The sequence below is a fragment of the Oryx dammah genome, unplaced genomic scaffold (assembly GCF_014754425.2).
Source record: "Oryx dammah isolate SB20612 unplaced genomic scaffold, SCBI_Odam_1.1 HiC_scaffold_27, whole genome shotgun sequence".
Classification (NCBI taxonomy): Eukaryota; Metazoa; Chordata; class Mammalia; order Artiodactyla; family Bovidae; genus Oryx; species Oryx dammah.
In genome coordinates, this window is record NW_024070211.1 from 118,500,384 (window position 1) to 118,527,142 (window position 26,759).

General features: G+C 38.3%; 1 protein-coding gene across 5 annotated transcripts in view; it reads right to left on the reverse strand.

Annotated features, from left to right (window-relative positions):
• The window catches only part of ZNF385B (zinc finger protein 385B), a 480,885-nt gene that overhangs the window by 113,109 nt on the left and 341,017 nt on the right, over window positions 1–26,759 (reverse strand). Inside the window, exon 1 of one of the 5 annotated variants that reach the window (XM_040227732.1) lies at window positions 4,219–5,105. The exons of the other annotated variants lie outside the window; for them this stretch is intronic. The gene's annotated coding sequence lies outside the window, so the exon portion shown is untranslated. Of the gene's footprint in view, window positions 1–4,218; window positions 5,106–26,759 lie in introns of those variants that run through there. 5 annotated transcript variants of the gene reach the window in all.

Below are 26,759 nucleotides of genomic sequence, written 5' to 3' on the forward strand. Positions count from 1 at the left end.
TATATTTCATAAATTCTTAGCAGGAAACATAATTTAGGAGTCTATCCTTCATTTTACATGAGGAAAATGGGATCAGGAGAAATTAATCCAGCATGGTAACTGTCTAATGGTAGAATTTAGAGCGCATTGCCCAGAGACATTGTTTCAAATATTTGTCTGTACAAAGATGTACAGGAATCATATACTGAAGTCTTTACATTTTTTTACAAATTAAAATAGATTAGTATTCAGGCTGTTTTGTTTTTTTATATAGACTGAAATGTAGAAGCATTCATTTTTAAATGAGATTTTAATTTTAATGGCTTTATTAGTATGAATAATGGAAGAAATTAAATGAAAGAGAAAAGCCAGTGTGGCCAAGAGCCAACAGTTCTTCCCTTTTAAAGAGCAGCAGCAGATTGGTTACAACACCTAATTTTAAATAATTATTTCAATATTCCCAATGAGAAGGAAAGAAGCGAACAACAAAACCCATTCAAACTATGCTTTAAATCATACTGCTTGGATCAATATAACTAATTAAAATAGCTTCATATAGGAGGTACACACATTTCTGCTGGTGGTTTTTATACTGAATTTCTAGCAGAACTGCAACAAAGATTCTTTCTGAAAAGATACATTTTTCCAAACAGTGGCAACTAACCTCTATTGGAACAGATCAAAGCAGCAGGGCCTTGTGGCCTCTGGCTCTATCTTTAGGCCTCTCCTCTGCAGCTCACAGGATGGGCCCACCTGAAGGGGCTGCAAACAGCAACTCAGGAGGTCAACACACCCAGCTGCTGCTACAAATTCTATACCTCCAGGACACAAAATGTTTTGCCCTCCAGTTTCAGAGAATTTCAGTTCTTGCGTTCAGTGTTTAGGCTATCAACATGTAAGAACCAAAGAGGCGAAAAGAAAAGAATAATGGTTTACTTAATCGCCCTTTTTAAAAGATATTTTTCTCCCAGAATCTTGCTTGATTTAAAGAAAGAGAGTTAATATTTGCTCTGCCGGTATTCTCTACACACACCTTGGTAGAAAAAAAAAGTTTCCTTAGCTTAACTATTAACCAAACATTTCAAAGCTATTCAAAACCTGGTGTCCATATTAAAAAAAAAAAAAAAGTTAACAGGCTCCTAGAAAACACAATTTGGGAATAAAGAGAACAGTAAAAACTGCACTAAAATCTTGTTCCCTTTTTACATGCATATGTCATGGCTGCCATAATTATAACGCACTGAAGAGAATTCAGAAAAAAATTCTAGCGGAGTATTATAATCATGGTGACCATCATGGACGAGGCCACTCTTGGTCCTCTATCAGCCGGAAGCCATTTTTATCCAGGCGCAGAAGAGATGGCTTCCACCTGGCAGTATAAGTATTCCACCTGTGTAAGCAGGTATGAAAGCCACTGTTCTATCCCTGTGGGAACCGGTATGGGGTGACTAAACCTGGCCGTGCAAGGGATAGGATGAGCAGACACTGGGTAATGGGGCAACAGTGAGGTTAGCACAGGGAAAAGGATGAGGGGGATTTGGACAGGGAAGGAAGAGTGGTAAGTCTGGCAGAATTTTGCCAAGTGGACTAGAATTGACACCAATGCCTTATTTGGAATTTCCCAACATCTTACTCCTACAATGATTTGCTTCTTTGTCATCTTCAATTATTTGGCAGAAATCTGTAAAGAATGAAGGACAGTGAGGCAAAAACTGTGCGAGCAGGAACAACCTAATTAAGCAAGGCATCTAAGTCCTTCAAACAAAGGAGCTGCGCAACTGGGAGACACCCTTGTCCTGAGAAACACAGGGAATCCTCTGACCCAGGGGATGCTCGCTCTCCAAAGCATCTCTGGTACTGAACAGAATGGCCAACCCCTGGCCTGATTTCTTGGAACTGTGCCACTGTCCGGACATCCTAGAGATTGATGCTACTTGCTTCAGTCATTCAGGCAGCTTCTGGGGCACAGAAGATATGCAAAACAGCATCAGATCAGGTCCTCTGGTGAGACCCCAAGGGGTTTCTGCACTGGCAGTGATTCATCATAAATGACTCTGACTGTCCCTGGGTATTATGTTTATCCTTGTACCTTTATACTGCTTTCATTCTTTGGAATTTCTTTCTGGCTTCCCAAATGACTCCTCACTCCCCCAGTGAACACCGAAAGTCAAAGACATAAAGCACTGTTAATAAGGAGCCACATGGAAAGCAGGGAATTTAATCATAGGGCTCATCATTTTCCTTTTCGATGATTTGCTTTCTAAGGCAACAAAGGAATGGAAATATTTTCTTTTAGAAGAATATTTGTTTTGACTCCTGGTCTCTTCTGAACTTCAAACAGCCTTTTAAAGCTCCCTTTGCTCTAAAGGACACAAATGGAAAGTAAACCTTCCTAACAATGGATCTGGCACTCTATGCATTTAATATGACAAAGCATGTTGAAATTTTAGTTAAAGAAAATACAAAAGAATCCAAAGTTCCCGAATTGCACAATCTCTATTTCCAAACCTTGATTGACTTGAGTCTTTTTTTCTCTAACACCCACTTCCTCTGTTGTTCTCTTATCTGACTTTGCTCTGTCTCTCTCATCACCCCCATCCCATCTGTTTATCTTTTCTGCCTCTCACATCTCTCCTAGCTCTCTAATGTCTCTGAAATTTTCTGTCTCTGTCTCTGTGTATGTATGTGCCTATCTCTTTCATATCTGTCTCTCTCACCACAATACTGCCAGAAAACTAGAAAGAGCTCATAAAATTTGTCATTTGCCTTATTTTGCAGCTGAAGCATATTAATTTCATTTTCAATATTTGCTTCTATAAATCAAAAGATTAATAGCAAGATTTTGCCGATATCAGGATGAATTTTTCCCCATAACAAGACAAAACAATTAAGGCTGTATCTCCAACTATGTCAAAAGCCGTCATGTCAGTTGTAACAACTGAGGATTTTTTTATATGTGTGCACACGATGTTATCTGCCACCCATATGACAGAATGGGGCAAGTTAAGAACTTAAATCTAACACAGAATTTAATGATACATTTTTACAGAAATTCACCATGTGCCTTGGGTTATACAAATACTATAACTTTTCATTGAGAGGGACAAAGTACTTTTAAGTATATTAAGTAGACTTATAAACTGTTACATGGATTAAAGTATCCCATGTTTTCCTGATGAAAAAATGATCCTCAAGGATAAATAATTCCATGACAAAGCAAATATACAAAACGAAGCCAATTATGGACCCAGAGCTAGAAAAAATTTTCTTCCCAAATCAGGTACTAACATATTAGTAAAAGAGACACTGAGCAACAGAATCTTCTTAATCTACTCATTTTTTAGCAAGAGTCTATTGAACCCTCAGTGTTTATACCCCTAATCTACCAGTGAGGTAGAATAAAAGAAGCTGATACTCTTTCACTATTTCCCAAACCACTTGAAATCCCACTGGGGACAATGAGATAAAAACACCTTCCTCCCACCAAATTCATGTTTAAAAAATGACAAAATTGAAAGAAAAAGGATTTTTTAGGTGAGGCGGACTGAAGTGATAATATTAAAATAAAAAGGAGAATTTCACAAATGTCTACTGTATCCATACAAAATACATTTATTCTCATGACAGACAATAGTGCCTCCTGAGGAGTTAAACTTACCTGGCTTCCAGAGAGATTTCTATGCCCAATGGTCTAAATAAGCATGAAACCATTGAGTTTATACTTAAACGAGATGGAACATTAAAAGTTTGAAATGTGCCTATCATAAAAATCATGAAACAACTGTACAAATCCCTCACGTTACTCAGTTTTCTTCCAGGCTACCAGAAACTACTCTATCAATCTCAATGTGAATTCTTGAGCATGTACAATCATCTGCTTAAATATACTTCTTGATAATAGGAAAGAGAGAAAGGGTTCTAACATACTTATAATACAAATCATATTTTTACCTAGTAAAAATGTGAAACCAACTTCAAACGAACAAGAAAGCATAGTTCATCAGCACAAAGGAAGTGTGGGAAGTCTGTCACATCTTTCTTTTACTTATCAAAGTGACCCTGTACAACAATTTAAATAAAACAAGTTAGATATGCCAGGGTGAGGTTGGTTGGAGGAGTAACAAAATTAGCACATTTTTCCTTTTCTAAAGTTGGTTTTAACTGTTTTACATTTTTTGGTCATATTTTTCATGAAAAGGTTCCCAAAGGTGTAAAGGCAGATCAGTCGGCGATGCTTACCTTGGTTTTTAAGATTACAATTCACGTTCACTTCTGCACTCGAGCACTGTACGAGGTAGTAGACTGAGAGGTAAATAATTCCATCATTTCAACCTGTGCTCCCATGAAATATGGTGCTAGGAAACAGCCAACACACAGTGCGTCTGAACAAATCATACGTCCTGTAATTGCTGCTTAGCTCTAATTACTATTGAGGGTAGTGTTTGCAACTTGATTCCAGGGAGAGGGCAGACTATCTTCTGACGACACTGAACCAAATATATCCTAAAAGACTGACACTTACTTTCTTTCCTGTAATTTTTCTGAGTATCTCCCAGCTACTCAGTAACTACCACTTTGCTACCGTAAAAATTAAACCAAATAATCTGACACCCACCTATCCTTTCCAACAAAGCAATTTAATTATCTTAGAATGTGTACTTATTGTAACAATTTGGAATTTTTAGTATCACTCTGACTTGAAAGGACTGTTTTTATTTTTTCTTTTCTAGGTGGGCAACTAAATCTTTATTTTGAAATTGCTTTTTATTTAAAAAAGGAAAGTGTTCTCAAAATATGAACTTTATTTATATTCTGCCAGTCCTGAATAATTTATTTGCATACCATTAGACCTAGAAAATTTGTTTTCTTTTCTGTGGAATTTTAGGTTTAAACTAAATATTCACAATGTATAATTTAAAAAGACTAAAGCAGATAATTTGACGTGGATCTCATTAATAGGGATATTTATGCATTTCAACTAAAAAATTTAATTTCACTTATATGGGAGAATTATCATAATGAAATTAACAGTTGTGCAGGCTTGGAAATAAAATGATATATTTATTCATATATCTAACTAATTCTATTCTCCCTCTAGTGATCTCTGACCATATGATCAGAAGAATAAGGCCTCTGATATGTCCAGGTTACACACTGTGGCTATGACCAAATGGTTATTTTGCCTCAGCACCCCCCTCCAGTACTCTTGTCTGGAAAATCCCATGGATGAAGGAGCCTGGTGGGCTGCAGTCCATGGGGTCGCTAAGAGTCAGACACGACTGAGTGACTTCACTTTGACTTTTCACTTTCATGCATTGGAGAAGGAAATGGCAACCCACTCCAGTGTTCTTGCCTAGAGAATCCCAGGGACGGGGGAGCCTGGTAGGCTGCCGTCTATGGGGTCACACAGAGTCAGACACGACTGAAGTGACTTAGCAGCAGCAGCAAGGTGATGGTCATTGATACTGTTTCGTTAGCTTAGTGAGCATTTGGCTGAATGAAAGAAACTAAAAAAGACTGATGTTTGCAAATGTCAGGAAGGATTTTGCACCTTTCATCGTGCAACTTGTAGCACACTTGCCAACCATGGCGAACACTTTAGTAATGATGTACAGAACAAATTACACCTACCCAAATTCAGAGATTTGGTGTATCTACTTAAGTCAGATTTGCACGGTAATTATCAGGGACAGGTAAACCCAAGGGAATAATTAGACACGGCAATCAAGTTGGTAATTATAAAACCAGCTCTTAGAAATGGCACATATCTCTTGGCCTCAGTTGTTATGAATAACAACAACATAGGACTCTAAATGGAACACAGTATGCTAGCTCTATACTTACTTTCCCCTAAGTAATAATTGTGGACTTCTTACTCATATAATACTTAGTTCTTCATGATTAAAATAAAATTATAGTCACTGCTGTGGTTTTCACTTTTTTATTTTATGATATACCTCTCCTAAGAAAACTCTTTACTTGTAGCAATTATGTTGATGCTTCATTTTAATTATTTTTCTTTCATGAAGCTAGACAAAATATTTCATTCTTTTTATGCCTGATCTTAAATCATGCCTGACAGTGTATTCAAAAGCGGAGACATCGCTTTGCCAACAAAGGTCCCTATAGCCAAAGCTAGGGTTTTTCCAGTAGTCAGGTACAGATGTGAGAGTTGGACCATGAAGAAGGCTGAGCATTGAACAACTGATACTTTTGAACTGTGGTGCTGGAGAAGACTCTTGAGAGTCCCTTGGACTGCAAGGAGATCGAATCAGTCAATCCTAAAGGAAATCAACCCTGAATATTCATTGGAAGGACTGATGCTGAAGCTGAAGCTCCAATACTTTAGCCACCTGATGAGAAGAGCTGACTCACTGGAAAAGACTCTGATGCTGGGAAAGATTGAGGGCAGGAGGAGAAGGGGGTGACAGAGGATGAGATGGTTGAATAGCATTATTGACTCAGTGGACATGAGTTTGAGCAAACTCCAGGAGATAGTGAAGAACAGGGAAGGCTGGCGTGCTACAGTCCATGGGGGTCACAAAGAGTTAGACACGACTGAGTGAGTGAACGACAACAAATCATACCTGATTCGTAAGAATATTTTTCTAGAATGTTTCCAGTCTTGCACACTAGTCCACTGTAAGGTTCCCCAAATTCTTTATTTGTACCTCTCACAGGTCCTTAATTTAGTTCAGTCGTAATACAAAATGTGGTCCCTAGATCAGCAACATCGGTATCATCTGAGAATTTGTAAACAGAGCAAATCCTGACTTCATCCCAGACCTGCAGAGTCACAAACTCTTGGTGTGGGATCCAGCCATCTGTGTTCTAACCGGCCCTCCAAGTGATCTGGAAGCACTCTGATGTTTGAGATCCGCTGATCCATGCAAGTACGTACCAAAAGCAATAGGAGAAAGAGATAAGGAACATCTAAGCCTCTGTAGGGAAAACTATAGGAGAGATTGTTGTTTAGTCACTGAGCAGTGACCCCTTGGACTGTGCTTGCCAGGCTCCTCTGTCCATGGAAATTTCCCAGGTGAGAATACTTCGAGAGGCTGCCGTTTCCTTCTCCAGGGATTGCCTCGGCCCAGGGATCAAACACACATCTCATGCTTGACAGGCGGATTCTTTACCACTGAGCCACCAAGAAAACCCATGGGAGGCATACAGACTTATTTATTAACACAGAGATAGTGTTTCAGTGGTGATCTAAAGGATTGGAAGAGTCTGGATGAATCTGAAGGAGGCACCAAGGATCCCTCATCTGCTAACCCATTGTTTGTGCCCTTGAGTTAATGCAGCCTCAGTGATTCCAAGATCTTAGTTCGTCATCACCATTTCTCTTTAGTCATTCCATTCTTAAGGAAAACAGAGACATTCCTCGTTTCTTGTTAGCTGCTTAGTCTACCAACTACTCTCTTTCCCCTTAATTTTTAACTTCTTTTAAAGCAGCCTACACACTTCCATTTTCACTTTTTCTTTTTTTTTTTTTTTTTACTATTCCTTCACTTCACAAATCCCCACTATCTCCCCTAGAGGTTTCTCTCCTTTGGTGGTCTTTATTTCATTGCCTGGCACCATGAGTCTTCCAGGTACCACAGATGCTAAAACTTGAGGCTGTATTTGACTTTTTCCTCTTCACTGCTCCTGAATTAAGTAGTTATCTTTATGACCTCTCTCACTTCCTTCCCCTTTTTATACCTATTACTTAATACCTCCATTTAGGTTCTCATAAGCTATTCACTAGTACAATCCTTTAATCATTGTGGTCCCCTGAGTCAACTGAATTCTTAAGAAGGGTAGTTCAAATCAATCATTTTTCTATTCAAATATCTTCCATGACTCAATTCAGTGAGTTATGTATGGGCTTTGAAATCCAATACACCTGTTCAAATCCCTACTCTGCTACTTACCAGCTGGCAACATTAAAGGAATTAATTAACTGGCTAAGCCCCAGTTTTCTCAGCTGCCAAGTAGGAATAAAATAGTAATCATATCTCATGAGGAGACCAGAAGGAACTAATGCATGTAAATTCTTAAAATGCAAAGAACCCTGAAGGACTTAGTGAATAATAAGCATTATTATCATCACCCCTAAAGCCATTGCTGCAGAATACAGTCCCAGCACCTCAGTTCAGCATTCATCGGCATCCGCAAGCTTAACTGAAAACCAATTCCTCACTCACACTTTTAATGTTAAACTGAACTATTCTTTAAGGACAAACACTAAGTCTCAGTTTTCTTTCTATCTCTGGCTCCTCAGGCAGTGTCTTATACCTGGTAATTGCTCCAGAAGTGTTCACTGTATGAAACACTGACCTGTTCTTGTACAAACACACTTTGTTAGTTCTGTTGTTTTGTTTATGCTGCCACGCTTCCCCAGATGCCCCTTCTTGACGGTGCCCTTTCAAGTTCTCTCCATTTTCAAGTGGCATTTTAAATACTCTCTCTTTCAGGAAGTCTTCCCACTTCCATATGAAGGAAATATCTTACTGTCCTCTGAACCTGCAATACATTTCTTCTACACTTTCCTAACGGTATTTAAGACATTCTATTGTACATGCGTCTTTTTCCCCAAGGAGCTATAAGCTCTTCTTGGTTAGAGAGCAGACTTGACTTACTGCTGTTTGCCTATAGTTCTTTGTCCACAGAAGCACTCAATAAATGTGTTAAATGAATGAATGAGGTAAAAGGAATATCTGCTGCTGCTGCTGCTAAGTCACTTCAGTCGTGTTCGACTCTGTGCGACCCCATAGACGGCAGCCCACCAGGCTCCCCCGTCCCTGGGATTCTCCAGGCAAGAACACTGGAGTGGGTTGGCACTTCCTTCTCCAATGCATGAAAGTGAAAAGTGAAAGTGAAGTCGCTCAGTTGTGTCTGACTCCTAGCGACCCCAAGGACTGCGGCCCACCAGGCTCCTCCGTCCATGGGATTTTCCAGGCAAGAGTGCTGGAGTGGGGTGCCATTGCCTTCTACATTCTCATTATAAGAACTGTGCTACTGTATACCACCCTGATTAAAAGTTTTCTTTCTCATTGATAATTATGATGGTCTCCAAAGAGTAAATGGATTATGAAAATTACAGAAATAAGAGGATTCCTAATAACTGGGGTGTGTTCCTGACCTTGGGTTTAGTTAGTATTCTAGAACTCAGAAGCATTTTTCATAGAAACAAAGTGATAAATGATCACTGGATTCCTGGGATAGTCCTCAAAAGGTTGATTAACCCACAGAGGTGTTAGAATATTACACCAGCAATAGCAACTCAATGCCATCAATATTATAAGGAGTCTTGAAAAACAGTCACTATCTTGTGTTTATGAAAATGCTCATTCTTCCATGCAAAATAGAAAACCATGAATTTTGTTTCATTCTTTTACTCAGAAAGCTGTAACCAGAAGCCAGTTTTCTTGTGTATTCAAATGATTAACCTTCATTGCTAGAATGTGATCTGGTTAGAGATAATTTTTAACTGTCAATTATAAACTGTAAATTTAGAAAATCGAAGTCCTCTCTATAAATCTGTCTATACGTTTGAATTTTTAGAAATCAGAACTTATTTTCTTTTTTACTTATAGCTCTAAATTTCAGCTCCTTTGTCTTCATTTCACATAATTTAAAATTGACTGTGGCCCCTGATACTCTAGCTTCAGTTCCTTTACCACATCTCCTAACAAATACATAATGACCTGTTAACAAACTTTTAATTACATTCATTACGGGAGTCAGTTATTTTAAATTAACTCTTGAGTAAATAATTCCTTTTTAATGGAAAAATGATTGCTTTTCCAATTGTCTGAATGGCAATTTTGGATTTCCACAAATTTATTTAAAGTAGGCAGCTTATAAACAAGAAGTTGCCTATAAAAAAGACACATTTTCACTCTTCCTTTTTGCTCCCTCCAGCACTGAGCTAGATGTTCTTGGGGTCCCTGGTCCTTAAGAAGTTGAATGTCTATTTGGAAAGCAAAAATAATGTATCTGAAATAATCAGACTAATGCAAAGACACAAAAAAATTTAGTGTTAATTACAGGCGCTGATAGAGAAGTAGTACAGAAGAGATACAGGGCACGGGCCTTTGCTCTGTTTACAAGGGGATCAAACTGGACCATCCTAAAGGAAGTCAACCCTGAATATTCATTGGAAGGACTGATGCTGAAGGTGAAGTTCCAACATTTTGGTCACCTGATGTGAAGAGCTGACTCATTGGGAAGGACACTGATGCTGGGAAAGACTGAAGGTAAAAGGAGAAGAGGCGGCAGAAGAAGAGATGGTTAGATAGCGTCACCGACTCAATAGACAGGAGTTTGAGCAAACTCCAGGAGATAGTGAAGGACAGGGAAGACTGGTGTGCTGCAGTCCATGGGATCGCAAAGAGTTGGACAGGACTTAGTGACTGAACAACAATGTATCCTAAGCACCTGGAGCTGATTATGAGCTCAAAAAACAACTCTGATACAGAAAGGAGAGACAAACAGGGGTTAGAATGGCTGCAGACAGTTTCATTGTGAAGACAGGAGATTAGCAACACCTTAAAATATAGCTGTCTCTTGGTACCTGCTCTGCTTGATACCAAAATCCATGGGTACTCTTTATAAAATGCTGTACTATTCTCATATAACCTGTGTGTACACCCTCCTGTAAACTTTGAATCATCTCTAGATTACTTATAAAATCTAATACAATGTAAATGCTATGTAAATAGTTGACAGCCCACAACAAATTCAAATTCTGCTTTTTGGAACTTTCTGTAATTTGTTTTTTTTAAGAATATTTCTGATCAGTGGTTGGTTGAATCCAACAGATGTGGAACCCAGGGATATGGACGGCTGACTGCGTTTGATTTCTTGGTTCTTCCTTTCACTCACTAACTTCACCCAAACTATTAACAAGTTTTGTTATTCCTACCTCCAGCATGTACTGCAAATCTTTTTACATGTCACTACCTCATTCTAGTCCAAGTCATCAACATCTATTTGGACTGCAACTAAGGGCTCTTAACAGATCTTTCTGAGACAACTTAGGTATGCCTGTACTTGGCTCTCTATGCAACAACCACACAAACATTTAAAACTACAAACTGTGCTACTCTAGTGCATAATGGTTCCTCACTGCACTTTGAATAAAATAAACACCTTACCATGGCCTGTAGTTACTGTACGATTAAGCCCCGATTTATTTCTGAAACCAACCTGTATCACCTCTCTTTACCACCCCTCTCCCCCATCTCTAAACTTCCGTTCTCTTTCCCAAACATGGCAAACTCGTTCTTATCTCAGGCTTCTACCTCTTCTGATCTCTCAGTGTGGAGCTCTCTTCTCCCAACTCAATTATGTCTCAATGCAGCAGACACACAACTGAGGGCTTCAGCAAGGCCTTCCCTCTATTACGCTGTTCGGTTTTATTTACTCCACTCACTTATGTCTCTAAGATTATCTCATCCTATTTGTGTACTGGTTCAGTGTCTCCTTTCACTAGCATATAGTCTCCGTGAGAGCAACAGCTGTATTCTAGATGCTCTATTCCCAGCGTCTAGAGCAGTGCCAGACCTGTGGTAGGCATTCAGTACATATCTTAAATGAATGAGCGGCTATATTTCTCTAGCCTTTCCAAGTATGATCACACTTTTCAAGAACCAAATGATGTGAAGAACTCCTCACATATTATTACCACATTTTCCCCTTAGTATTCATTGATTATATGCAATACTATCATGAAGTCAGTAACATTTAAATAAAGGCACAGACGTTCTTCAGAGATACAGCAGGTTGAACTCCAGGCTACCACAATAAAGCAAATTTCTCAATAAAGTGAGTCACATGATTTTTTTTTTGGTTCCCCAATGCATATACAAGTTATGTTTATACTACGTTTAGTCTATTAAGTGTCAAAGTCTTATGTCTAAAGAAGCAATGTATATACCTTAATTAAAAACACTCTATTCCTAAAAAATGCAAACCATCACCTGGGCCTTCAGTGAGTCATAGTGGTGACATCAAAGATCACTGATCACAGGTCATCATAATAAATCATAATAATAATTTAAGAAGATTGACATATTGTGAGAAGTACCAAAATGTGGCACAGAGACACAAAGTAAGCAAATGCTATTGGGGAATTGGCATGGACAGACTTGCTTGACACAGGGTTGCCACAAACCTTCAATTTGTGAAAACAATATTATGTTTGAAGCACAATAAAGCCAAGTGCAATAAAACAAGGTCTGCCCGTATTTCATTATCACCGCAGGGCTGACACACATTTGGCAAGAATATGTTGGATATGTGTGAGACATGGCATTTATTTAAGCTACCAAATACTTGGTACACATTCCATTTATTGGTACACAAGGATCCTCAGTCCACAAATATTAGGGGACCCACTGATTGATATGGAGACTATGTAAGAGAGAAGAATGGTAGCCATCCTTGTTAAAGTGTCTCGCTTAAGGTCACAAAGCAGGCGAGCAGCATAGCTGGGACTCAGACCCTCTGAGTCTGATTCCAGAGTTGGCATTTTAACCACTAAGCTATGCTGCCTCACTGATGTAAAGAGGAGGTACCTTCTTTACACTAGTAGAAAATCTCTTGTACCATACATGCCAAGTCAGAAAAGTAACATATTAGATGTCAGCTACTTCTAACTATGCCCATTTCACTCCCAAACATTTTAAAGTATAGTTTTTTTCTCATTACTGCCAAATAAAGTTCTGAAATGCTTAGCAGCAAGTGATTTCATGAAGCAATTCCATATCATGTGGAAAATCATAAGGAAAATCTAAATCGAATACCAAATCTCATTGTGCTTCTAGGATCACTGTGAAAACAGCATGATTTTCTAGGACATACTGTGAAGTCAGGTGATAAGACAGCCTATCTTAAAATGACTTGAAACCAAAAATGCATTTGCCAGTGTACTTTTTACCTTACCAAGAATGTTCTATTTTGACAGGTTAGAAATGAGGATATAGATCTCACACTGACACATAAAGATTTTAAGTGTACAAATCTCAGTGATTTCTGCACAGTATAGGGTCAGGCTGTTTATGAAGAAAGTTCAACACCAGGTTATAGAACCAAGGCAGGATTCCAATAAGCCTCAGGTTGTTTTGACATTCATAGGAGGCCTGTCATTTATTCTGCCATCTATTCCCTCTGCTTTAAAGAGATTAATTAGCTACCTTGTGAAATGTGAATGAATCAAGGAGGAGTTGAGTCTACTGAGCATAGCACATGTTTTGCAACATGACCCTAATGTAATAAATCTCTTGGAAAGCAGCTCTCCTTTTCCAAATGGGGCCTGTCTTCACTTTTCTCATGTGAGACTTGGCAAGTGGGACATTTTGAGTCTGACAGGCCACTTCTCTGCTCTTGGGCTGACAACTCTTTTACAGGATGTCAGCTGAAACCTTTGCTGGGGCACGTAGGGGATCAGAACTTTTGAGTCACATCCAGTCAAGAGAATGCTCAGCTCTTCACAGGCCCCACCCCTTCTCAATAGCAGCTCAGCACTCCTGCAAGTCAGCCTAGCTCCAATGAGCCAGCACAGAAGCATGGGAGAGGGAAGAATTGGCTGTCAACATGGAGCTGTTTTAGGGAGTTCCCTTCTAACAAGTTCACCAAGGAAGACAAATCTCTGCATTTTTGTGATCTCTTTCACAAAGATTCAGGAGCTTGGGGAGAGATGTGAAGGAATTTAGGGCCTTATCATGGTGCTGGGCTTCCCTGATAGCTCAGTGGGTCAAGAATCCACATGCAATGCACCGACACAGGAGACGCAGGTTCGATCTCTGGGTTGGGAAGATCCCCTGGAGGACCGCATAGCAACCCACTCCAGGATTCTTGTCAGGAAAATCCCATGGACAGCGGAGCCTGGCAGGCTACAGTCCATGGAGTTGCAAAGAGTCAGACATGACTGAAGTGAGTGAGCATACACAGTAGCTTTAGAGTCAGACTCCAGTTCAGATTCTGCTTCTGCTACTTACTAGCAATGTGACTTTGGAGAACTGCGTATTATCTGAACCTCAATTTTCTCATCAGAAATAATACCTATTTTTTTTACATTTGGAAAGGGAAGAACAGCATAACACACCGAAAATGCTTAGCACAATGTCTGTCACGGAGGATGCCTTCAATAAATGTTAGTCCTCTCTTGCCCTCATCCTGGAAAGGGCCAGGTGTCTTTAGGTCCAATTTCAAAAGCTCTTCCAATGTCCTTAGCACATTCCATTTTGTTCTTATTTTGGCTTTCTGCCAGAGATTCTTAAATTAGGATCCATGGACCCCCCCTCTCCAAAAATTATATGCAAATATTTGCAACCATGCTCCTTTTTGGGAGAATGGAATCAGAGCTAATTAATTCTCAAAGGCTTCTGTGATTCAAAGAAATTTAAAATATCTGCATATGTTCCTGAAAAGTTACAGGGAAACTCAATGTCTTTTGTAAATCAAATGCGATTTTTAATGTACTAGAAGAGTCAGTGAATAAAGGAATGCTACAGTGAACCACAAGTACTTGTTTCACAACTATTCACTGAATCTAGGTTTTGCAGATTTTACAAAAGATTCACATTTTCAATATCAGGTTATTTAAAATAGCTTATATCGCGATATTATATGCAGAATAGAATAGATAGCATCTGTTAACAATTTACAATGTAGCCTGGAGGTCAAGTTCAGGTTTAATGTAAACTGAAGAAGAAAGAACTCCAAAAAGTCCCTTGTATTAACTGGACAGAACCTTAGGTATCCTCTGCACCAAAGACTTCATTTTATGTATGAAGAAATTGAGGTTCTGAGAGGTTACATGACTTGCCCAAGGTCATCTCAATAGTTATACACTGTAAGAAATAACAGCTGTAAAAATAATGACAGTGATTATGACGATGATGACAGCACTGTGATCTATTGAGCACTTACTTGATCTAAGCCTTTTAAAGACTTTAACCTTATGTACTTTCACTACAATCCTAGAGGAGATTTTATTACCTCTACTCAGCAGATGAAGCATTCTGCCCAGGGCTCCACACCAGGAAAGGGACAACACAGGATTCAAACCAACACACAACTCAGAGCCTTGTTTTAGCTTGAAAGACTATGCTCTTAGGCACTAAACTGCTTCCCAGAATACAACAGAACAGAGAGTCACATGGTCTTGTATAGACAATTAAAAGGTTACATAGGAAATATATATCTATGACCTTTAAAGTATGTTTATATACTTGAATGGAGTTTTAAGAATACAGGATTAGATAGTCCTTGCCAATGCTACCCCCTCACAGATGTATACAGCAGGAGTGTATATGTACTGGAATAAACCCAGGTCATCTCCTGCTTACGTCAGCCTCAGACACAACCTCTCCGGCCATGCTTCTCCCAAGTCTGTGGGGCAAGGAGATGAACCCAGATGGAGCCTACGCTCTCCCACTGCCTCTTCTAGGCCACATGCTGGGCACCTGGGATTCCATATGTCCACGCTCTGGCCTTGGAGTGACTTCCCACGGTGTCTCTCTCTGTCATGGACAACACTATGTGGGCCCCACGAGGTGGCCTCTGGATGGCTGCTTTCTGGACATGTCGATTCATTTTCAGGAAATGTAGATGGAGCTTGGCCATGGGGACTGTGGCGTGAACACTCCAGAGCCACTTCGTGCTCCCATGTTCTGGTACAGAACTTTGACACGTCTGGAATTCTAAAATAATACCTGGTCTTCTCAGGTTTTTATGCATATACATTTGTGAAGGTAGGAGGACAGAATATACTTCATTTAGCAGCACAGTGGCTTGATCTTTAACTTTATGATAGACATAGGTGGGCCTCAATCTGTATTCTTATCTGAGGCCTCACGAATGAGAGGCCAGGGCAGGCTTGCCTGATTCCCTCCTTGCTGCTGCTGCTCTCTCTCAGCTTTCCTGGTGCTTCTTTCCCCTTTGTGTGATTCCACACCTGCTTGCCTTCCTATTTTCCCTTGCCTGTCTTTACTGGTGATCTGGTATGACCTATCTGAACATCGTCTGGTATCCAATTATGGCATGAAAAACGAGATTCTTCAATGAGGCTCTCATTTATATTTCCTCTGTTTGTCTAAAATAGCCATCATAAAAGTTCCCAGGACAACTCAGTAAATGACAGTGTGTCTGAATTTCTATAATTATATTGGATTTGGGGTTGTCTCAAATATTACAGCAAGGATTTAGATTTAGTCAATATTTCAAGGTTTTGCCCTCAAACATTGATGTTAACCCAGTAAGTGTTGATCCTTTATAGACAAAGAAAATGAGACTGTGACTAATTCATATTCTTTCCTTATATATCTTCTCAGACTTTACATACACAACTTATAGTATATCTATACCAGAAATTAATACATATCACTATATTTGAGTTAAAGTCTTTTCTCAATCTTTTTACATGGGCTATAAATACCAGGAGTAAAAATTTTAAGCAATAGCACTCAGATAAAAAATATAATTTTTATTTATTTTTGCAAGGATAAATGTCAAATTGATATGCCAACCTTTGTAAAGGTAGCAGCTACCAGGAAAAATATAAACAAAAACAAACAACCTCTAAAGGATGGGTTCAGTTCTTAAAAAAAAAAAAAAAGAAAACTTAAAAGTAAATTATATCAGTTTTCTCAGTACTAATGGATATCACTCTTCATTACTCATTAGCTATATCATATGCCATATAGCTGGGTCTTTTTTAAAAATCCAAAATTTAGGTTTAAAGCCAAATTTAAGAAAGCTAATTTTGAACTTTTTCACAACTGTGCTGTGTGAATATTTGAAGTTACAAAAATAGAACTCAATACTATGTAAGGAAAAAAAGAAAAACAAATGAGAAAGCTTTCAAGGGCTCCATCAATATTTTAAATAAGCTTGGAGGAAAACCAAGTTGTGTCAGCAGTACCAAGGTCACTCAGAGCTAATGTCTATATGACTTTGGATAAAATATTTAATTTCTTTATGTTTCAGTTTCTTCAGACAGAAAAGAAACAGTCAAAACAAACTGACCAAATGCCATAGAAAAGAAAGTTTATAATGAAATCTAACATTCACTTGATAAAAAGTATAGCATTGTTATCAGATCCATCTTACCTACTTTTTACTAATATCTGTGTCCTTATAAACCAAAAGGAATGATTTTTAAAATCACTTCTTTACTTTAATGATCTTTAAGATTGATAACAAAGCTTTTCCCCAGGATAAATGTGCAAATTTGTTGTTTAGTTGCTCAGTTGTGTCTGACTCTTTTGTGACCTCCAGGACTAAGCCCGCCAGGCTCCTCTGTCCACGGGATTCTCCCTTCAAGAATACTGAAGTGGGTTGCAATTTTCTTCTCCAGGGGATCTTCCTGACCCAGGGATCTGGCAGGCAGATTCTTTACCACTGTACCACCAGGGAAGCCCCAAATGCACAAAATACAAATTAATAAAATGAAGGTCCTTTATAGAAATACTACCCTTGCCTAGGTTAAGGGGTTTGAATCTTACATATAAACTGTATTAGGCAGTGGATGGAACACAGCTACACCACAATCTACTCAGGGAAAAAAGCACTGCACCTTTTTGTGGATAAAATACAGACCAAAGCTGATACAAATTGGACACGCAGCATTGTCCTTGTTCCGAATGTGGTACAATAAAAATGAACTTCTCTGTTTATCCTTCTCAAAATTGTTAGAAGTTCTCTTAGTGCAAACAACAAAGAAGAAAGTTCATAGAAGCAGAATCTAAATTATTTCTATTTGTCTCTGAGCAAGGTATTTATCTGTTTCATCCTGCACAAGGAGCAGAGTGGACTGAAAAATATCCCTTAGTAAACAATGGTAAAATCTGCTAGGTAACCACAAAAATAAGAACCATTGCAACACTCGCATTAGAGTCAAATTAATTATATAGCTACTTACAGGAAAATACCATTAAAAGCCACAAAACCTATAAACAAAAATAGATGGAAGTGATACTAAAAGGAGCTAATATAGAGTTATACTTGCACATAGTGGAAAATTTCTTTTCAAATGGCAGAAATCATTAACACTTATATGCACAGAAACAAAGAACCATCATCTTCTCTTATGGTGCAGAAGAGCTGGGTAAGAATGGAGGATGGTGCAGGAAGCAGGTTAAGGAGGCAGGTTGATAAGACAGAGAAACACATTTTGCCCAGGAGCTCTTTGCTTTCTGGTCTCTCCCGCTTTCCTTCTTTAACATCTCTTTAGCTCTGCCTTCTGGGACAAGACTCTCCTGGCCTCTGCTGGTCTCTCTGTTTGAGTTGCCTTTTCTCTGAGGCTTCCTCTTCCTCTTCCGATTCCGTGGGTGTGGATGTTTGTGTTCTACCATTGGTTTTCTGCTGGTGGCCCTCTACACCCTCTCACTGGGTCATCCTCGCCTCTCAGGGCACTGCCTCTGCCAATAACTGCTACTCAGAGCCCCACCTCTGCCCAAGCCTCAGCTCTTTAGAGCCAGATATCCACTGGCTATTGCCAACTGGATGCCCCTTAACCATGTCTAGAACCAAACTTATTTGGGCTGAGAGATATTACTCTGAAATGGGAAAGGATGAAGTTACTCATCCTAAAGGAATGTGTGCATGTAGGCTCAGTCCAGTCCGACTCTTGATGACCCCATGGACTGCAGCTCACCAGGTTCCTCTGTCCATGGGATTTTCCAGGCAAGAATACTGGAGTGGATTGCCATTTCCTTCTCCAGGGGATCTTTCCGACCCAGGGATTGAACCCGCATCTCTTATGTCTTCTGCATTCACAGGCAGGTTCTTTAACACTAGCGCCACCTGGGAAGCCCCTGAAGGAATATCCTGAGATAATAAAAGACCTGTTTAGAAGAAGAGAGCTAGTGCCAAAGAGTAAGGGAAAAAAAACCATTAATATTTCTTACAAACCGTCACTGAACAAGAATTATATATTTTAACAATACCTTTAACCATCTGAGTTCAAGTTAAACTTAACATTATTTGAACTTTAAGTTCAAATGAAGGATGGTTCTTTGTTCTGGTGAGTTTGTTTTGCTCCTCATCAAATGTTAAAATCCGATTGAGAAACAGAAGTAGAAATGCTGTTCATTTGGAATTTTCCCTGGCCTCCAAGCATTGCTCCTTTTCTATGCAAAGTGGAGAAGTTTTCAAAGGCCACGTGTCTGGGAGTGAGGCTCCAAGGTGGCAGCTGATTCTGCCCCCATCTTCAATGGGGTCAGCCCAGGGGAATAATGCCAAACAAACAAACAAAAAAGGACAGAATTAACATATTTCTCTACCAGAATTTCTGTATGAAAACTAAGTAGAAATTAGTTGTGTCAAAATGCTTTGGTGTCATTAAAATAAAAAAGAAAGTTTTAAAGGTGAAGTGTTCACGTTTTCAGGTTATGTTTTCCATGTAATGCTAATATAGGGCCCACAGGATATTTAAAAATGTTTAAGTGCTACAATATTGTCATTGAAAACATGTAAGAATTTCATCCTGGGTTCATTTTTAAAGTAAAAGTTGAAACAACTGAATTATGATAGGTTAGCAGAAAAACTGGAACTTGATTCTTCCCCTAGACAACTCCTCTCCTTATATTCTTCAAGTTAAATGATGGCATTTCTATGGTAACACTTGCCTCTTATCTCTCCTTTTCTTCTCACAGCTACACAACCATCAGCTCCTAGATGTTCAGCTCTCCAGTACGAATCCACCAAATTCATCTCTGACTCTAGTTCAGACTCTCACCTCTTCCCATCATTACTAGTTACCTTCATTCCACTTTTATTCTTCTTAGATCCATCTCCAAGGCTGCTGCCAGAACAATATAAATTGAAACACACAACTCTTCTGCTTAAAACCTTTTTACGTTCATGTATTTAACAAATACTTGCTGAGGACCAGGACCTGTGTGTCAGATCAATGCACTATGTTGGAGCTGTGGCATGAACAATACCAACCGGGCTCTATGCCCATAGACCTTTGCCTTCACATGTGATTTACACTAATAGGGCTTAAATGGTCCTCCATAGTGAGACTTCTATCATCTGAGCTTCATTTTGTACCATGCCTGTCTCAAACATTACATCAGCAACACACATCTGTTTCTCGTCCTTTGTATACATCATGCTAAATATTTCTCACCTGTGTGATTGTCTCCCACTGACCCTTTGCTCTCTTTCTCCACTTTAATCTGCATATTTCTATCCATTTTTAAGAAAGGAAATCCCTCTTTGAACAAGAAAGGCTGGGTGAAGTGTCCTTCCACCGTGTTCCTGTAACACTTCATTACACATCACCATACCTACCACATCGTGTTGAACGTGCCTCTATCTATCTGTCCATCCACAGTCATGGTAGGTACACCTAGCTCTGTACAAATATTTATTTAACAACCACCAAACTCAAATATAATGATTTCAGAGAAAATCAGTGGCAAAGAAATGTTAGTAATACAGAGAGTTATAATTTGGAGAAGAGAGCAGAAGGTGTTTGGATCTCAGCTCCAATCCCATATCCACGAAGGGTTAAAAAACTCTGGCAGTTCAACAGATACAGATTAAGTCCCACTGACTGATCTGCTATACTAGCATGTTTGCCTTCCTGATGGAGGTATTAAGACTTAAGCTGTGGTAACAAAGACTTGTCCTTTTGCCAGAGAAAAAGAAATTGAGGAAGAACTCTGTTAAAGATGACTTTAAGCATTCTTCATATGGGATATAAGAAGTCCATATGAAAATATATTGAGGCAGTAGAAACTAATCATTACCTATAAATGCACAAATATGACATGAAGAAGTCTTATACCATTGGGCTACTAAAATAAAATTAAGACTTTGTTTGAGGCCTTCAGAACATTCCATGAGACAATGAGGAGGCTATTCACTCCCTGTTGGATCAAGGGGATCCTGTTTTTTAAGGTCAGGATTAGTAAGCCAAAGCTCTCTCCTCAGATGAGATTTTAGAATATTTTTTTTTCCATTTAAGTTACTTCTACTTCTAATTTGAGTAGATAATATAAATATAAAGTTAATTCTATATAAGACACACAATTTCACAGTGAAACACAGAGTTTTTCTAATAATATACCACAAAGTATACATGAATATAGCTCTTTTTCCATCTGCAAGACCTACAACTATGATTGTCAAATTACACAGAGCTGGTGTCTACTTTAAATAGTCTCTCTGCCCATGCTATGTCAGTATATTTCTAATATAAAATGTGGCAACTAGACCTGTACTCTTTTATAATACTAATTGTGAGGGGTGGGAATCAGGCTAATTTAAGAGTTTATTAAATCCTTACAAGTTGTATAACTTCGTATTAGAAAAAAGCCATAATTGATTTTTACAAATGTTTGGATAATTAGATTTCAGTATTTCTCATAAATTACTGAAATGAATAGTATTTCTGTCCACAGTAAGGGAAACAATTAACAAAATAATTGCTTTGTGGTTTGAACTAAGTCTGTCTTTGTGCCAAAAACACCCCCAAAACTTGTGCCATGAATAAATATGTCAGTGGGCTTGAATTTCTGTCAACTTTCTTGGGATGATATATTTAACATTCATAATGTTTTGCAACTGACATATGTCTATTGTTATCACATTAAGAAACTAGAAAGTTCAAATTTTTTTCCTGCTTCATTATTTAATTACATATTGATAGGTTCTAATTGCTGGCTAAACACCTTAGATATTAATTGCTTAACTAGTGACAGTACTTTGAATATGGTATAAGTTTACGCATGTATACACATCCATACACACTAATACATTCTTCATTGTATGTTTTTATTTATGTATGTTGCAAATTTAAGGACCATAACTTCCATTCACAAGCTCAATGCCATTTATACATTCACTCAAACATTCTTTAAGCATCTACTATGAACCAGGCTGTGTGTTCATCCTGAGTAAGACATGGTCTCTGCTCTCCAGAAGCTAGTAGGGAAAATACAATGAGCCTATGTTACAAGGGCAATGAGTGAGTTATATACATCCTTTCTGGGTACATACCACAGATTAAACCATATCTTAAAACTATGACAATTGAACACAAAAACAAGCTGATGTCATAGGTTTATCTATCTTGCTTTCTCAGATCAAAACCATGGGGGAATGTGTGGCTGTCTGTGTGTGTACAGTCACCCTGAGGTCATCTATGAGGCAAAGAAAGAAAATAATTTTATGCTTTCATCCACCTTACTCATCCACGTATTCATAGTTGCCCTGACCAGAACTGAGACCCATTTAGGAACAACTCAAGCATCAGCATTATTAATTCTCAATCAAGATGATTCAGAACTGACTAACCTCTGTACCCAAGGCGAACCAGTTCTTTTACGTTTCAAAGTCATTTATTCTGTTCCTGAAGCCTGAAAGTCACACTGGCCCTTCACTGTTTGTTCAGCTGATCACAAATCAGAGGTAATGACATTTACATTGCTAATTGACTTTGCTCCAACTGTTAACTGTGTTAACTCCTGGTTTGTTGTAGTTTCCTCTACTTGAGAAAAGCTTATTTGACCTGCTGCGTGAAACTTTAACTAGAACTAATTATCTGAATAAGAACAGTCCCATACTCATACAACCACAAACATGCATACATATTAAATAGAGAAATGTATGAAATCCTCTAATTACCTATTCTGTATTCCTAGTCCACGAGAAACAGAACTAATGGGCAAAACAAATTCAAGTTTGTGTTATTAATTTACCCATATATATACATTAAATTACTTGAAAAATCAGGACATATTAGAGGAGTATCTTTCAGTCAATATGGTTGACCTAAGTCTATGTGATGATGACCTCTTACCTTAGGCTTGTAGAATCAAGACAAATAGAAAAAAGTGTATATTTCAATGGACGAAATCCTGGATAATGTGGAAAATAGTCACAAATAATCTGACTTTCCTGCACAGCAAATTTCAAGCAACTAAATCTTTGCTTCTTGAATGTTTCTCTGATCTCAGTTATTAGACTATATTGACTATTACTGTGTGAAATGCAAAATGAGAATTCCAAACTCAGTTTCCTTTATTGATGAGCACTAAATGACCTGAAACCAAAGTCAGATAACTAAAAACATCCCACTGGTTTGCTTAAAGTATAACTGGTAGAGTTTAAATATCTGCTAATTGTTAACTGTTTTAATCTGTTGCTTGACCAGTCAAGACTAAGGATCAGTTCAGGTCAGTTGCTCAGTCGTGTCCGACTCTTTGTGACCCCATGGACTGCAGCATGCCAGGCTTCCCTGTCCTTCACCAGCTCCTGGAGCTTGCTCAAACTCATGTCCATCCAGTCGTCCCCTTACACACAGATACTGAGGTCAGATTCAGATGCTCAAATCTCAATAAAATCCTTATTATGAATTTTAACACATATAACTTTGTAAAGTGTTTTGAGATTAGTCAATAGCCTACCTAGTTTGAATAACATTTTATTCTAAAGTCTAGTAAGATGTATAAATCTGGTTTGAGTTAAATTCAATGCAACAGGATTTAATATGTGCTTAAAAATAATAACCAACAATTTGGAACAATTTTCTATGCAGCAGGTGCTATGCTAAGTGATTTCTGGGCATTACATAATTTAATTTTCATTAGAACCCTATGAGATGGACTCTCTTATTTCCATGTCACAGAGAAGATTGAGGTATTTTAGTGAGTTAAGTAACTTGCCAACTTACTGTTATTAAGTGACAAATCTTGGACTGAAACCAAATCTAAGTGATTCTAGAGCCAAATTCAAACTTTTATTTGGCCTACTGTGGACTATAAATGAGAAGGCCTGGAATAAAGTCTCAGTGTCAATTAATTATTAGCTCTGAGACCTTAGGAAAATCACTGAACTTCCCCAAACTTCTATTTTCTAGTATATAAGATAGAGTCAATAAAATGTTCCAAGCATTCTCACAGAGTTACTATGACAATTCAAGAACTAATGTAAGCAAGAAATTTGTTCCTTGTAGAGTGCTTTGTAAATATTTTATTACATTTCAATATCTTAGCATTTTATAACTACTAAAGCCTTTTGTGGTGCCAAAAAATTTCCTAAAGATGCAGTCCCACATCTTTAAGTATAAATTATTCTTAAAAGTTTAAAAGTGAACCCATGCTAAAACTTTCTTATAATCACATATCTAGTAAGTGGTGAGGCCAGGATTTTAATCAAGTGCCTTACCCATTAGATATTTTTTAATAGTAATAGAGATAAAATGACTAACCTATAGTAAATCAGTACTGTGCCACTTTCTAATACCTGATCTGTTAATCTCATAGGATTATAAAAAGGCTTCAGTTTCCTTGAATTAGAATCCATGGCACAAACCTCTATTTTTCTGATAAAGAACCTGACAGTTACCAATTCCTGGTTATCTCCTTAGAGAGAGAGACTTAAGGAAGCCCCTGGAACAATCTTTATTCTGCTATAGGAAATTTTAGGTACATTACCTAGGATGACACAAGACAAGTATTTGAAAAAACATTCACCCTTTGTACGTGTCATGATAAATGAAAGAGAGATCAGTGTTATGGACTGATACTTGTATTCTCCCAAAATTCATATGTTGAAGCCTTAATTCTCAATGTGACTATAGTTGGAGACAGGGCCTATGGAGAGGTGATAGTTAAATGAGGGCATAAAGGTGGGGCCATAATTGGATAGGGCTGATGCCCTTATGTGTGCTGTGCTAAGTTGCTTCAATTGTGTCCAACTCTTTGTGACCCCATGGACTGTAGCCTACCAGGCTCCTCTTTCCATGGGGATTCTCCAGGCAAGAATATTGGAGTGGGTTGCCATGCCCTCCTCCAGGGGATCCTCCCAAGCAGGGATTGAACCCAAGTGTCTCTATGTCTCCTGCACTGGCAGGCAGGTTCTTTCCCACTAGTGCCACCTAGGAAGCCCCGATCCCCTTCTAACAAAAGATAAACACCAGAGCACTATCTATCTGCCTTGTAAGGACACACAGAGAAGGCAACTACTCACAAGCCAGGAAGAGAGTTCTCACCAGAAAAAGAATCTGTGGGAACCTTGACCTTGGACTTTCTAGTCTGCAGAACTGTCGGAAATAAATGGCTGTTGTTTAAGAGGCTATAGCATTTTCTCATAGCAACCTAAGCTCATTAACACCATCAGTATCATGTTTATCCTTCATACTGCTGATGTCAACTCAAGGGCAGGGCCAACCAAGCCGCGTCCAGCTACCAACTGGAGAGCAGTGTGGTCTGAGAGATCACGTGAGGGTCTGACAACATACACTTGGAACTCATGAATATAAGAATGTCCTAGGTAAGCTTAGCATGAATGGGGCTCTGTATAAACTGCTTTGTCTGAACAAAACTGTCCAAGTTCAGCATGTTAAAGTAAATATCCTCAGGAAACCAATCAAACTAAATCAATATAAAAATGGAAAAAAATTTCCTAAAGATGCAGTCCCACATCTTTAAGTATAAATTATTCTTAAAAGTTTAAAAGTGAACCCATGCTAAAAGTAGAAAGTAGAATTCCAATTAACAACATTACAACTGAACAAATAAAAGAATTTCTATATAAAAATAAGTAACATAATTGTACTTTGTATCTTTTTCCACCAGGACACTGTTCCTAAATTAATCTATCAGTTTCCTAAGCTAGAGGAAAAGCTAGCTGAGGCCATTACATATAAAACAAGTACACTGTGAAATAATTCTGCAGTTTATTTTCCTTAGGATGAATATAAATCATTTCTTGGGAGCTGTGTCTTAATTTGAAGACGATAAACAAGTTTTCAAATGCAAACATAGCTTCCCAGAAAGGTCCATCCTAAATTCTGACTAACGGCAAAAGTCATAGTTGATAAAATGTTGCCACCTACCTTATCCTTTTACTCTCATCCTCTTTCAGATGAGTTAAATAGAATGTCATTTGGAGAGCATTCATTCCATGTAAGGCACTACTCCAAGTGCTTATGGCAGGCTCTGCTAATTTTCTTGTCAGTCTCCACAATATAAAAATACTAGTTTGGCCAAATTGCTTCCCAGCTAAAGAAAACATTTCCCAGCTTTCATTGCAGTTAGCTGGGGCCACATGACTAGGTTCTGCCCAATGAGATGTAAGTGGAAGTGATAACTTCCGGGTCATACCCTCGGAAGGAAAGATGTGTTTCCTTCAGAGTTTCTCCTTCCTGTGACCTGGAATGTGGAAGTGAGGGTGAGTTGAACATGTGGGGAGAAAAAAATGGAATGCACATCAGAGGTGGCTAAGCAACAAGATGGAGTAGCCTGAGTTTCCAAAAAACTGTTGTTCCATTCATGGGTTGTTAGGTAAGAAGAAACAAGCCTCTAGTTTGTGAGAGTCACTGTATTCTTGAGCATTTGTTATAGTAATCTATCTTGTATTTTCATTAGTAAAGGATTGTACATATACTTTGTGAGGTACACTACCTCACTTTTATTAGAGATTGAGGGTTAGAGAGATTTAAAAACTTTTTTATAATCACATATCTAGTAAGTGGTGAGGCCAGGATTTTAATCAAGTGCCTTACCCATTAGATATTTTTTAATAGTAATAGAGATAAAATGACTAATCTATAGAAAATTAGTACTGTGCCACTTTCTAATACCTGATCTGTTAATCTCATAGGATTATAAAAAGGCTTGTTTCCTTGAATTAGAATCCGTGGCACAAACCTCTATTTTTCTGATAAAGAACCTGGCATTTACCAACTCCTCCAGGATCTTTCTCTCTTGTTTTCCTAATAGAACAAACTATTCCTGGACTGTCCAGTGGAGGGCTAATCAGAATGCCCT